This window comes from Sapajus apella, unplaced genomic scaffold (genome assembly GCF_009761245.1).
Source record: "Sapajus apella isolate SASKATOON/1434 unplaced genomic scaffold, GSC_monkey_1.0 scaffold469, whole genome shotgun sequence".
NCBI classification, from domain to species: domain Eukaryota; kingdom Metazoa; phylum Chordata; class Mammalia; order Primates; family Cebidae; genus Sapajus; species Sapajus apella.
The window spans coordinates 20,147-33,604 of record NW_022437405.1 but is presented as its reverse complement, the minus strand read 5'-3'; positions in this window follow the sequence as shown (position 1 = coordinate 33,604).

The following is a 13,458-nucleotide window of genomic DNA, read 5'->3' as shown; positions in this document are numbered from 1 at the left end:
ACCTTCACGGGGGCTCAGGAAAGCCTGCCAGGCAAGCTCTCTAAAGACTCAACCCACGACCTGGGAGAATTCATCAGTGTCCTGGAGTCAAGCATCAAGTAGTTATGTCTCTGGTCCCGGACAGAGCTCCATGTCTGTTTGCAGTCTGGGAAATGAGACCTGCTTAAATCATGACTGGTCCTTTCTGAATTTTGTTCTCAGGTGACTGTACAAGTAAGAAGAACCAAGCAGGACAGGTGCCTTCGACTCTCAGGTAACTCCATATTTTTAGGGGCTATCAGAGATGGAATCTGGTGAATAATCTAGAAGCAAGAGCCAGAAGCTCAGAGAAATAGGAGCTCACATGGCCAGTAAAAAACGAATAGTTTATTTATTCAGTAAACCATTTTGTGTGTATCCTTAGTGATAAGGCAGCCTCATTTAAAAGTTTTTAAATGTACTATTTTGTTTTCACCAACTCATTCACCAATTTAGTAATATAGAGCTGCTGTAGCCTGTCTGGGTCTTAGGAGTCTTCCGAAGCTCCGGGGATCCCCTCTGGCTTCCCTTGTCTAAAGACCAGAGTAAGATTATATCTGATTTCTTCAAGGGTGACCCAAGGAGTCCTGGCAGATGTGAAACAGCTACAAATTTTCATTGCAAATAACAGTTTACACTGTGTCTCTATAATCAGGGAAGGGGAGCCAGAGACTGGGAGACGGCAGTGAGGCTCCAGGAGTCTGTTTAAATGGTCTACGGCAAATGCTATGTAACAAATTATGTTCACAGAGGGAGTTGAGCTCTTTTTTTCCACATTTTACTTTATTTTATTTTTGGGATGAGGCCTTGCTCTGTTGCCCAGGCTGGAATGCAGTGACACGATCACTGCTCCCTGCATCCTTGAGCTCCTGGGCTCAAGGGATCCTCCTGCCTCAGCCTCCAGAGTACCTGGGACTACAGGTGTGTGCCACCACACCCAGCTCATTTTCCATTTGTATTTTTTTGTAGAGAGAGGGTCTCACTATGCTTCTCAGTTTGGCCTAGAATTCCTGGGCTCAAGCAGTCATCTTGCCTTGGACCCACATTGCTGGGATTACAGGCATGAGCCACCGTGCCCATACTTGGAGTTGAACTTTTTTTTTTTGAGATGGAGTCTGGCTCTGTCACCAGACTGGAGTACAGTGGCACAATCTCAGGTCATTGCAACTTCTGCCTCTCAAGTTCAAGTGATTCCCCTGCCTCAGCCTCCCGAGTAGCTGGGACTACAGGCACACACGAGTATCCCTAGCTAATTTTTTGTATTTTAGTAGAGACAGGGTTTTGCCACATTGGCCATGATGGTCTCGATCTCCTGATGTCGTGATCTGCCCACCTAAACCTCCCAAAGTGCTGGGATTACAGGTGTGAGCCGCCGCGCCTGGCCTGCCTGGAGTTGAACTCTTATGGCCTCTGGGTGTCTTGTGAAGGAAGTGTTAGTGTTATTTAAAGGCCTGGTAAGGCTTCTCTTTTCCTCGGAGTGTTTGTAGCCAGTGCACCAGACAAGTGCTGCTCTCCCTGCCCCTGCCTTTCCTCCGCGCTCTGTCCCTAAACAGAAATGAATTGTGTGGCTTCTCTTAAGAAACAATCCTCTGACCTCCCCTTTACTTCTCCTCTGAGCTTCCACGTTAGTACAGCTGTGGCGTTCAGGTGACCTTTATTTTTCCTTCTTTCTTATCCCACTAGTATCTTGAGGAGGACGCATAATGTGGGTAAAGTGACGGAAGTCCTAGAGACCAAGTGGGATTCCCGGTCCCAGACTCAGCCCCAGATCCCATGCAGCAGCCACACCCGGTCTGCCACCATCACTCCCTGAGCAGGACCTCCCCGGCTTGACACACAGGAAGTGCATCCTGCAGTGACTGTCGTCAGTGAGTACCACAGGGCTCCAGTGTTTGGTGCTCACACATTGTCTAGACCAAGAGGTGGTATCTTGGCAGCCAGGCCCTGTAGGTCCACAGTGATGTACCTGGTTGGCCAGAGCTCTGGGACTCGGTGCCGAGCATGAGCCCCAAGGGTTTCAAGTAGCTTTTCTCCATTCCTAGTCTCACATGTCATCAGTCACTAGATCCTCTCTGGCACATACATGGTGATAGACTTGGGGGCATGGGGCATGAGTTGGGAAGGCGTCAAATATTCCCTCTTCACTGCAACACAGTTACGTCATCTTTCACACTAGGGACATGAATATTGCTCACATTGCACCCCTGATCCTGGAATCCCTGGGGTAAAGAGCCACAGTTCCTATTTTTTTTTTTTTTTGAGACAGAGTTTTGCCCTTGTTATCCAGGCTGGAGTGCAATGGCGCGATCTCGGCTCACCGCAACCTCCGCCTCCTGGGTTCAGGCAATTCTCCTTCCTCAGCCTCCTGAGTAGCTGGGATTACTGGCACGCACCACCATGCCCAGCTAATGTTTTGTATTTTTAGTACAGACGGGGTTTCACCATGTTGACCAGGATGGTCTCGATCTCTTGACCTCGTGATCCACCCGCCTCGGCCTCCCGACAGTTCCTATTTTCTGTTCACAATTAATCATCTTGATTATTTGTGAATTTACAGATCCCATTCATCATCCTACTAAGTTTGCTATAACACCCTCTAAACCATCGGTAAATGGGCACATGCTGTGAGGTTCAAGCTGAGTCTCTCACCAACACCACCGGCATGTCCCTCCTGAGAATTTCCCCAAGAGGGTCCTTGGGGTTGCCTTGGTAGAGATGGGAAGAGGAGGTTAAGCTTTAAGCCAGACCTTCATTTTCTCCTGCTCAGTTTTCACTTTAATTTCCCTCCTGAGGAAAATGTTTGAAGCTTTAGGCCAGGATGAATTAAATCCTAATATGGACAATACCAAGAAATTATTTTAGTCCCTGGCTATATCTGATGTTTTTCCTAATTGGCTATTTTAGGCAGTGAATGAGCCACAAAGGTTTTGTTATCGCTTTGAGACGGAGTTTTGCTCCTGTGGCCCAGGCTGGAGTGCAGTGTCATGATCTTGGCTCACTGAAACCTCTGGCTCCCGCGTTCAAATGACTCTCCTGCCTCAGCCTCCCAAGTAGCTGGGATTACAGGTTCTCACCGCCACCCCCAGCTAATTTTTCTATTTTTAGTAGAGACGAGGTTTCACCATGTGGGCTAGGCTGGTCTCGAACTTTTGACCTCAGGTGATCCACATGCCTTGGCTTCCCAAAATGCTGGGCTTACAGGCATGAGCCACCTCACCTGGCCCACATGGGTTTTGATCTGGTACTATTCCCATTTCTCATGTCACCCTGAGGAACAAAGCACCAAAACGTTTCCTCTAGATTAGAGCAGCCGAGAAAAGACAGGAGCTTCCCAATGACTGAGCACCTGCTGTGCTCACAGTACTGACCACTATCCACGTGTTGCCTCATTTAACTGATGCAGGGATCCCCTCAAGTAAGTAGTGGTGTTCTGGCTTATAGTGGAGGACACCGAGGCTCAGTAAAGTTAAGGAACTTACTGAAGATGAAGAAGTTTGGGGTCACATAAATTTGAGTCTACCTAACTACAAGCTCAGGTTCTGAGTCCTTCACTCTGCAGCCTAAGAAGTCATGGGCTGCACAGAGAGGGTGCTCACTGCTTCTCAGCACCTCTTTGCTGGGCTTCTGGAGCAGTGTTCTTTCCATTCCACTTTTTCTTCTCCTTGCACTGAGCACAGAGTCCTGGCCTTTGACGATGGGACAAGACCTTATACATCCTGTACTTCTAGCTAAGAATTTATCAATAGATGCTCTGTGCCTGGGAGGCACATCGCCTGTTCCAAGGGGCCAACAGGAGTTTCATGTGCATCCTTGACTCCGTTGCCCAGAGACACTTGTTTCAACCTCAGCACTGCCCCAGGAGGTGGCAGAAAGGCAAGCACACGTTTCCCTCACCTGCAATCCCTCCATCACCTGCAGTGAGGTATGGCCTCTGTAGTGACACTTGTGGGGAGCACCAGCCAGACTTTTTGCCATGACAGTCTTTCCTGAGGGAGATCGAAGCCCTTCTCTTTCCCATTTGAAGTCACTGTCCTTTCAGACAGGCAACTGTTTATCACCACTTCCTCTTTGCTTTTTGAGCCACAATTTCTAGAACAGTCAACCAGTTGTAGTGCACTGGCATAGCAGCTGCACTGTGAGGCTGAATTCCCCTCACCAAAGCCAAGGCTCCGTTGCTTTCCATTTGTAGTGCGGAGCATGTTTCCCGTGTGGTGTGACAAGGGAACATGAAAACACTGATCACCGTTACAGGTAAGACTTAGACCCCCCCATGGCCATGGTTCAGAGTAAACTGATTTTCTGCCATAAAGGAGGTTTGAAAGGGGTTGGGAATCACATTTTGATTAAGTTCCTACTTTAAGTCAGGCATTGAACTGAAGACTTCCCATCGTTTTCCTTACTCTTTATTTCACAGTGATTCTCATTAGTATCTGATACTTTCTACACTGGAGGAGGAGAGATCTACTGGATACTGATTTAAATATCCAGTTCCTAGAAGAATGTGATGTTGCTGAGGGCAAACAGAAACCTCATCCCACCTGCTCAGAGGAGAAACTTGTCTGCTCTGTAGTCCTTGAAAATAATCCTCGAAAAGGGGAAGACTGCTAAACTTCTCTGAATTGGCCAGGCGTAGTGGCTCACACCTGTAATCCCAGCACTTTGGGAGGCCGAGTGGGCAGATCACAGCGTCAGGAGTTTGAGGCCTACCTGGCCGATATGGCGAAATCCTGTCTCTACTAAAGTACAGAAATTATCTGGGCATGGTGGCAGGCGCCTGTAGTTCCATCTACTCGGGAGACTGAGGCAGGAGAATAGCTTGAACCTGGAAGGCGGAGGTTGCAGTGAGCTGGGATCGCGCCATTGCACTCCACCTGGGCAAAAAGAGTGAAACTCTGTCTCATAACAAACAAACAAATAAATAAATAAACATACCAAAATAAACTCCTCTGTTTTAGGGCTCTGTCACCCTAGCTGTTTTTTTCTCTCAAAGGGACACAGCAACGAAGGGCCCAGAGGACCTGGCCATGTTCTCACAGCATCACTGATCTGTAAGATGCCATGTCTTTTCTGATTCTGCAATCCCCCATGCAAGAGTACACTCGCTATTCTTTGTACAGGAGCCAGACAATGTGAGCTGTACAGAAGAACTGTTTTTGCAGTGTCATGAGCCATTCTAGGTGGAATCCAAATCACCGCTTGCCTTAGACAGAAACCTCCTCAGCTTCAGTGCAGGTCCAGAGTCGGCCAGGGCCGCAGCGAGAACCACCAGGAGTGGAAGGGACACTGTCCAGGTTCTCTGCACGCTGTCCGGAAGAGGAGGCCATTTTCCCCTTCTCCTCCTACAACCTCAATTCCAGGCATGAGGAGCTGGTCTGTTTCTGGCAAGGGCATAGACTGTTGAATAATAGCCACCCGCTCACAGGCCAGCAAAATGCTTCACCCGTCACTGTCTGAACTCCTAGGACTGGTCATGAGTCCTGCTATTGGGAGAACCATTTCAGAAGTACGTCCCTGGGATTGTTCCAGCACTGGGAATCATAGAAAAAGCGAGGAGAGGGGCCCCGTACTTCCCCTGTGTGTGCCTGGTGATGCTCAGATGTTACATCTAACCACTGCTGCTTAGGTCATGGGCTAAGAAATGCCAGTGACTTTGGGGTGAAGTGGATAGTCCCTGGGAAATGAGTCTGATGGCATCTGCCTTCGTCTTCATTCCCTGGATTGCTCTATTCGTTATCTAGGGTTTCCAAAACAAAGCCCCACAAGCTGGGCGTCTTCACACAGAAATATACCCTCTCATGGTTCTGGAGGTCAGATGTCTGAAATCAGGGTGTCAGCAGGGCCACGCTCCCTCTGAAGGCTCCAGGGAAGGGCCCTTCCTTGCCTCTTCCTAGTTCTGGTGGTTTCTGGGGGTGTTCCCCTGGCTTGTGGACACATCGCCCCAATTTCTGCCTCCATTGGTAAATGGTCTTTTCTGTGTGTCTCTTGACCTCTGTGTCTCCTCTCATAAGGACGTAAGTCCTGTTGGATATAAGACCTACCTCCAATCCAGTATCATCTCATCTTACTTATTGTATCTGCAAAAATCCCATTTACAAATAAGGTCACATTCTGAAGTTGCAAGTGAACTGAATGAATGAATTCATTCGCTGAGTGAATTTTTGGAGGGCACTCTTCATTTCACTATAATTCCCTTTAAAAGACTTCATTTATGACTTCCCTGTTGGTTTCTCACTCATATTCCTTTCTGAACAGATGCCAGCGCTGCCACTGCTGCTGATTCAGCTGCTTTGCCCAGCAACCAAGGAACCAGGTCTGCCCAGCCCTTCCATCCTCTGAGTGGAGCCGGCCAGCTGAGCAGGACACTAGAACATGGCAGCAGTGGCCTATGGGACGAGATGAGGCCTCAAAAAATGGATGCATCTGAGACCTAGCCTCCTTCTCCTCTTTGTACCGGCCCAACTCCAAAACCTCTGGTAAAACACAAAGCGGCACTTGGTGAAATCGAGCCCATCGATAGGAATGACACTTTCCTTTTCTGGCCAGGGAATTTTTTGATGCCTCTGATAGAACCTGGCTCACAAAAGATGATGGGACGATATGTGGATCAGACAATGAGAACCAGCTCAGTGCTGGCTCCTCGCAAGTGTCTTCTCCTTGCCACCCTACCTGGGAACTCACTCTGGGCAGGAGAGCAGGAGAAGTCAGGGACGTTCTGAGGCGCTCCACAAGGAGGATGAGCGACCTCACATTTAAATGCTGCCTTCTGCCTTCTCTCTGTGTTACAACCCTCTTAGGCCTAGAATAAGGCTGTCCTGGAAGGCTCAGCTCAGGTTTCCATGGGGAAGGTCTTCCTTAGGTCAAGAGCTACTGTAGGATGGGAAACGATTTTTAGGGTCACCCACCCCTCCACACTCTTCCACTTTTTCACACACAGTGTGCGTACAACCATGAGTGCGTCCTGCCCTGTAAACATTGCTTTAGGGTTTGGAGCCAGACATGCTGGCACCCAGCACTAGGACTGCAGCTGTTTAGAGGAGCGGCTTGAAGCAGCTCCATTTCTGGGTCCAAGGCAGTGTGACAAGACACTTGAAATTCTCAGGGAGAAACCGGACTCCACACAAACCTCCCAGTGGGCGAAGCCTCTTCTCAGCCTCCTCCCTCTGAGCATCTTTTTCCTTCCTTGGAGATTGTTCCCCTCTCTCCTGTCCCCCTTCAGATCCTGACGCCTCCACAGGCTCTTCCATGCTTCTCTTTGCCAAAGCTGGTTAAAGGAAACCACTCACTGTCACGCATTATTCACAGCCTGGTACAGTTTCGTGTGCACTTACCTCGGTCTTTCTCTCAAAGGCTGTGGAGTTGGGGATCATCACGGGGGAGAGAGATGAGGTGGAGAGGGAGGCTCTCTGGACGGTCATCCATGGCCAGGAGGCAGACAGCCTTTCCCCTTCCTAGGCCAGTTCTGCCTAGAGGCCTTTAGCAGTTTCTCACCCAGTGTCCATCTCCCTTAGATGTGCTGGCGGTCTCTGTCTGGGAGGGCACCTGTGGTATTTCCTCACAGGGGGCCACTGTGTGACCGAAAGCCAGGAGCTCTTTAAGTAAAGTTGCCTGGTGCTTCCTGAATGCCCAGGGGAGGGGAGGAAGCTGACAGAAGGGTGAAGGTCGGTAGGGATCTCGCAGACAGCTGCCAGGCGGGCCTCACAGCTCCCAGGGAGGATCAGGCTTCCCTGCCTCACACCTCTCCTGTGTCCTGTGGTTTGCAGTAGGGGCCGACCTGCTGGAAAAGGATCTTGCTGAGATCCAGGACCTGCGGCAGCGCCTGGAGGAGTCCGTCACCATCACTGACCGCCTGAGCGAGAGGCTGAAGCATGTACTTAGCCATGTGACCAAGGGAAAGGTGAGAGGGCAGACATTTCATGTTTCTGTTCACATCTAGGGAGACTCTAAAGGGCATATAGCTTCTTGGGGCAGAGTTTCACAGGTTTAAAGCACATTGGTGTGCCTGATTTCACTTGTTCCTCACAGTCAGCCCAGACAGGGAAGCAGGAAGGGTACTACTGCTCCCACTGAGTGGCTTGCCCCAAGCAGGGACAGGTCTCCTTCTCAGGACTGTGTGAAGTGACGTCATTCTCATATGTCCTTATACTGCCTGGTGCTGTTCTTGGGCTTGTGGCCTGACTGGCGGGTGGTAGCACCAAGGTTCCCATGGTGCCACTTCAGCAGAGTGAGAGTGACCTTCCACCTTTATGCTGTGACTGCATGCCTTGGAGGTCACCCGCCTCTTCTGTTGTGCTGACAACCCTTATTCCCACACTCTTCCCCCTGGATGCTCTCACTTGGAGACCAATCCTTCCAACCCCTTCTCCTCCCGTATTAAGGCCGGAAGAATGATGACCTTCCACATCACAGCAGAAGCCAGTTAGGGGGAAAGACCCTGATCCACACCTGAAGCCGGTGCACGTGACAGTGTGTGGCCTGCTGTGGGTGCCCAGCAGAACCTGAGCCCGAGCACATTGCACTTTGTCCCAGCACATGGGGACACCAGAGCTTCTGCTTGGCTGAGGCTAAAACGTTAATGGGTGCAGGAAAGTACATCTTTGAAAGTATCTGTTCCCTAAGTGTGTGACACGGCTGGGTGTTTGTCTTCCCTGTGAAGTAGCTCCCTCTATCTTCTATGGGGAGGACCCGTAGTCCACACCCTAGCTCTGCAACAGGAAAAGGACCTCAGGGAAGGAAACTGGAATTTTCAGGCTCCCTCCCATAAGGAGAAAAATCAAAGCTGAGGTCCCTTTCTGCAGCAATGCCCAGTTGCAGAAGCAAAGAGAAGTACAGAGGCAGCACAAAAATGGACCGGATCCACATGGCCTAAAACTATAATCGCATGTTCTCAATCTAGATAAGGCTTCTGCTTCCAGGATCTCACCTTCATGTTCGCAGACCCCTGGCTCCAGGAGTAAATGGTTCTGGAAAATTGACATGTAATGTAGAAGTTCCTTTCCCAATCTTTGCAGATAATCGCAGAGCTACTGGGTGTCAGCTAGAAAGCAGCTTGGTGTCTCTCCTCCTGTCTCCCACTTTCAGCTGAGTGTGGAATAGGAGGGGGAAGAAATGTCAGTTTCTGGTTGGTACAATCAGTGAATTCCCTAAACCCCTCCAGACTTAATTGCAGGCCTGTCTCTCCCTCCCTAGGGACCGCACAGCCCGCTCTAGCCCCTCATTCATATACTCAGAGTCACTCTTCTGGCTCTGGTGAGGACATCCTGTGACATGATGCCTAGAGGGTATAGAAGAATGTTCTCCAGAACTTTCCAGCCCTATCCAATAGAATTCCTGGGGGAGAATTTGGATACACTGGATACTACCTCTAAATGAAGAGGTCAAATTAATCAATTATTTTTTAAATTAGTGTTTATATTTATTCATTGAATGCCTATAAAGAGTAAAATTTGTGTAGAAAAGAATAAACCTCAGAATGGTCTGAATTTATGGAAAAAGTTAAAGGAGAAATGAGTTTTCTTTATTAGCTACCTCTGTTTCAGAAGCCTAGAATGGGAAGTTGACTGCTGTGGGAAGGTGAGAAATATTAATAGATCGTGAGGATGTCGAATTCCTCGATTTCCATTACATGCCTAGGAAGAACAGAAAATCTACCATATGTGAAAGGATAGCAGGATAAAATCTGAACGTCTGAAAATGAGGACAAATTACCGTACTATGTGAACTGCATTCAAGAGAATGACAGAAACTGCTTCTCAATGTGAATAAAGACTGAGAAGTCATGAAGAGCACAGTTGTCTTGAGCCTGGAAAATAGCCATTCTGATGACTGTGAGATGATATCTTACTGTTGTTTTAATTTTCATTTCTCTGATGCTTAGTGATGTTGTGCATTTTTTAAATGTTTGTTGATGCACAGTTTTCAAATATTTTTTCCCATTCTGTAGGTTGTCTGTTTACTTTGTTGATTATTTCTTTTGCAATGCAGAAGCTTTTTAAGTTTCAGTCCCATTCATCAGTTTTTGTTTTTGTTGTATTTTCTTTTGAGGTCTTAGTCATAGGCCAATGTAGGGAAGAGTTTTTCCTAGGTTTTCTTCTGGATTTTTACAGTTTGACATCCTGTATTTAAGTCTCTAAACTATCTTGAATTAATTTTTGTGTGTGGTGGGATGTAGGGGTCCAGTTCATTCTTCTGCATTTGGCTAGCTAGTTTTCCCAGCACCATTTATTTCACGGGATATCCTTTCCCTCATTGTTTATTTTGAAAACTTTGTTAAAGATCAGTTGGTTGTAGGTGTGTGGCTTTATTTCTGAGTTCTCTATTCTTATCCATTGATTCATGTGTCTATTTCTGTGCCTGTACCATGCTGTTTGGTTGCTATAGCCTTGTAGTATAGTTTGAAGTCAGGTAATGTGATACCTCTGGATTTGTTCTTTCTGCTTTGGATTGCTGGCTTTTTTTGGTTTCATGGTTTTTATTTTTTTGTTTTTTTTTTGGACAGAGATCTCTCTCGGTCACCTAGGCTAGAGTGTTGTGGCATGATCTCAGCTCACTGCAACCTCTGCCTCTGGGTTCAAGTGATTCTCCCAACTCAGCCTCTTGAAGTATCTGGGGCTATAGGCGTGTGCCACTATGCCTGGCTAATTTTTGTGTTTTTTTGGTAGAGACAGGGTTTTACCATATTGGCCAGCCTGCTCTTGATCTCCTGACCTCAAGTAATTCTCCTGCCTTGGCCTCCCGAAGTGCTGGCACTGTAGGTGTGAGCCACCATAACCAGCCCATAAGAATTTTATAATCTTTTTTCTAATTATTAAAAAAAAATGACGTTGGTAACGAAATAGGAATTACATTGACTCCTTAGATTGCTTTGGGCAGAATGGTCTTTTTAACAATATTGATTATTCCTGTCCACAAGCATTGAATGTTTTCCCACTTGTGTGTGTGGTCTGTTATTTCTTTTATCCGTGTTTTGTAGTTCTCCCAGTAGAGATCTTTCACCTCCTTGGTTAAATGTATTCCTAGGTGTTTTGTTTATTTGTGTGTGTGTGTGGCTAATGTAAATGGGATTAAGCTCTTTATTTGATTCTCAGCTTGAGCATTTTTGGCGTATAGTAATGCTAGTGATTTATGTATGCTGATGTTGTAACTTGAAAGTTTACTGAACTTGTTTATAAAGTCTAGGAGTATTTTGGAGGGATCTTTAGGGGTTTCTAGATACAGGATTTTGTCTTTGGTGAGCAGAGATAATTTGACTTCCTCTTTTCCTGTTTGGATGGCTTTTATTTCTTTCTCCTGCCTGATTTGTCTGGCTAGGATCTCCAGTACCATGTTGAATAGGAGTGCTGAGAGTGGACATCCTTGTCTTGTTCCAGTTATTAAGGGGAATGCTTCCAACTTTTGCCTATTCAATATGATGTTGGCTATGGGTTTATCATAGATGGCTCTCTTTATTTTGCGTTAATGTTCCTTTGATACCTGGTTGGTTTAGGGTGTGTATCATGCAAGGGATGTAAGATTTTATTAAGTGCTTTTTTTGTATCTATTGGGATAATCATATGGTTTTTGTTTTTAATTCTGTTTAGATGCTGAATAGCATCTTCTTGATTTGCATATGTTGAACCATCCTTGCATCCTAGGAATAAGGCCCACTTGATCATGATGAATTATCTTTTTGATGTGCTGCTGGATTCAGTCTGCTAGTATTTTGTTGAGAATTTTCACATCTATGTTCATTGGGGATATTGGCCTGTAGTTGTCTTTTTTTATTTTGTCCCTGCCAGATATTGGTATCAGGATGATACTGGTTTCATAGAATCAGTTAGGAATCCCTCTGCCTCAAGTTTTTGGAATAGTTTTAGTAAGATTAGTAGCAGCTCTTCTTTGCACATCTGGTAGAATTCAGCTGTAAATCTGTCTGGTCCAGGGCTCTTTCAGATTAATAGAATTTTTATTCCTGATTCAATTTCATGACTCATTATTGGTCTTTTCAGGATTTCAATTTCTTCCTGCTTCAATTTGAAGAAGCTGTGTGTTTCCAGGAATTTAACTATTTCCTCTAGGTTTTCTAGTTTGTACCTATAGAGATGCTCGTAGTAGTCTCTGAAGATCTTTTGCACTTCTGTCGTATGAGTCGTAATGTCACCTTTGTCATTTCTGATTGTGCTTATTTGGAGCTTTTTTTCTCTATAAATATAGCTAATGGTTTATCAGTCGTGTTTATTCATTCAAGTAACCAACTTTTCATTTCATTGATCCTTTGTATTTTTTTGGGGGGGGTCTCTATTTCATTTAGTTCTGCTCTGATTTAGTTATTTTTTTCTTCTCCTAGCTTTGGGTTTTGTTCTTGTTTTACTAGTTCCGTTAGGTGTGATATTAGGTTGTTAACTTGAGATATTTTTGTCTTTTCCAGGTAGGCATTTCGTGCTGTCAACTTTCCTCTTCATGCTGCCTTTGCTGTGTTCTGGAGGTTTTGGCATGTTGTGCCTCTACTTTCACTTATTTCAATTTTTTTATTATTTCTGCCGTAATTTTATTGTTTACCTAAAACTGATTCAGTCATTTAGTTTCTATGTATTTGTTTGGTTTTCACACTTCATCTTGGCATTGATTTCTGCTTTTATTCTACTGTTGTCAGAGAAGATACTTGATATAATTTCATTGTTAAAAAAATGATGGAGACTTGCTTTATGACTGAGCATGTGGTCAATCTTAGAGAATGCTCTGTGCACAGATGAGAAGAATGTATATTCTGTGGCTGTTGGATATTCTATGTACATCTATTAGATCCAGCTGGTCAAGAGTCCAATTTAAGTCTAAAGTTTCTTTGTTAGGTTTCTGCCTTAGTGGTCTTTCTAGTGTTGACAGTGGAATGCTGAAGTCCTCCACTATTATAGTATGTCTGTGTGTTTCTTTGCTTAGGTCTAGTAGTATTTGTTTTATAAATCTGGGTACCCCAATGTTAGGCACATATATATTTAGGATAGTTAAATCTTCTTGTTAAATTGGATGCTTTATGATTATATAATGACCTTCTTTGTCTTTTTTTTTTTTTTAAACTGTTGTTAGTTAAGTTTTTTATTTGGTACAAGAATAGCAACTCCTGATCTTTTTTGTTTTCCATTTGCATAACAGATGTCTCTCTATCCCTTTACTTTGAGTCTATGGGGGCTATTACATGTGAGATAGGTCTCTCTTAAAGGCCACAGAAAGTTAGATTCTTTTTTCCCAAATTGCCACTCTATGCCTTCCTTCTTTTTTGAGATGGAGTCTCACTTTGTTGCCCAGGCTGGAGTGCAGTGATGCCACTCTTGGCTCACAGCCACCTCTGCCTCCTGGGTTCAAGTGATTCTCCTGCCTCAGCTTCTGGAGTAGCTGACATTACAGGAACCTGCCACCACGTCCAGGTAATTTTTGTGTTTTTAGTGGAGATGTAGTTTCATCATGTTG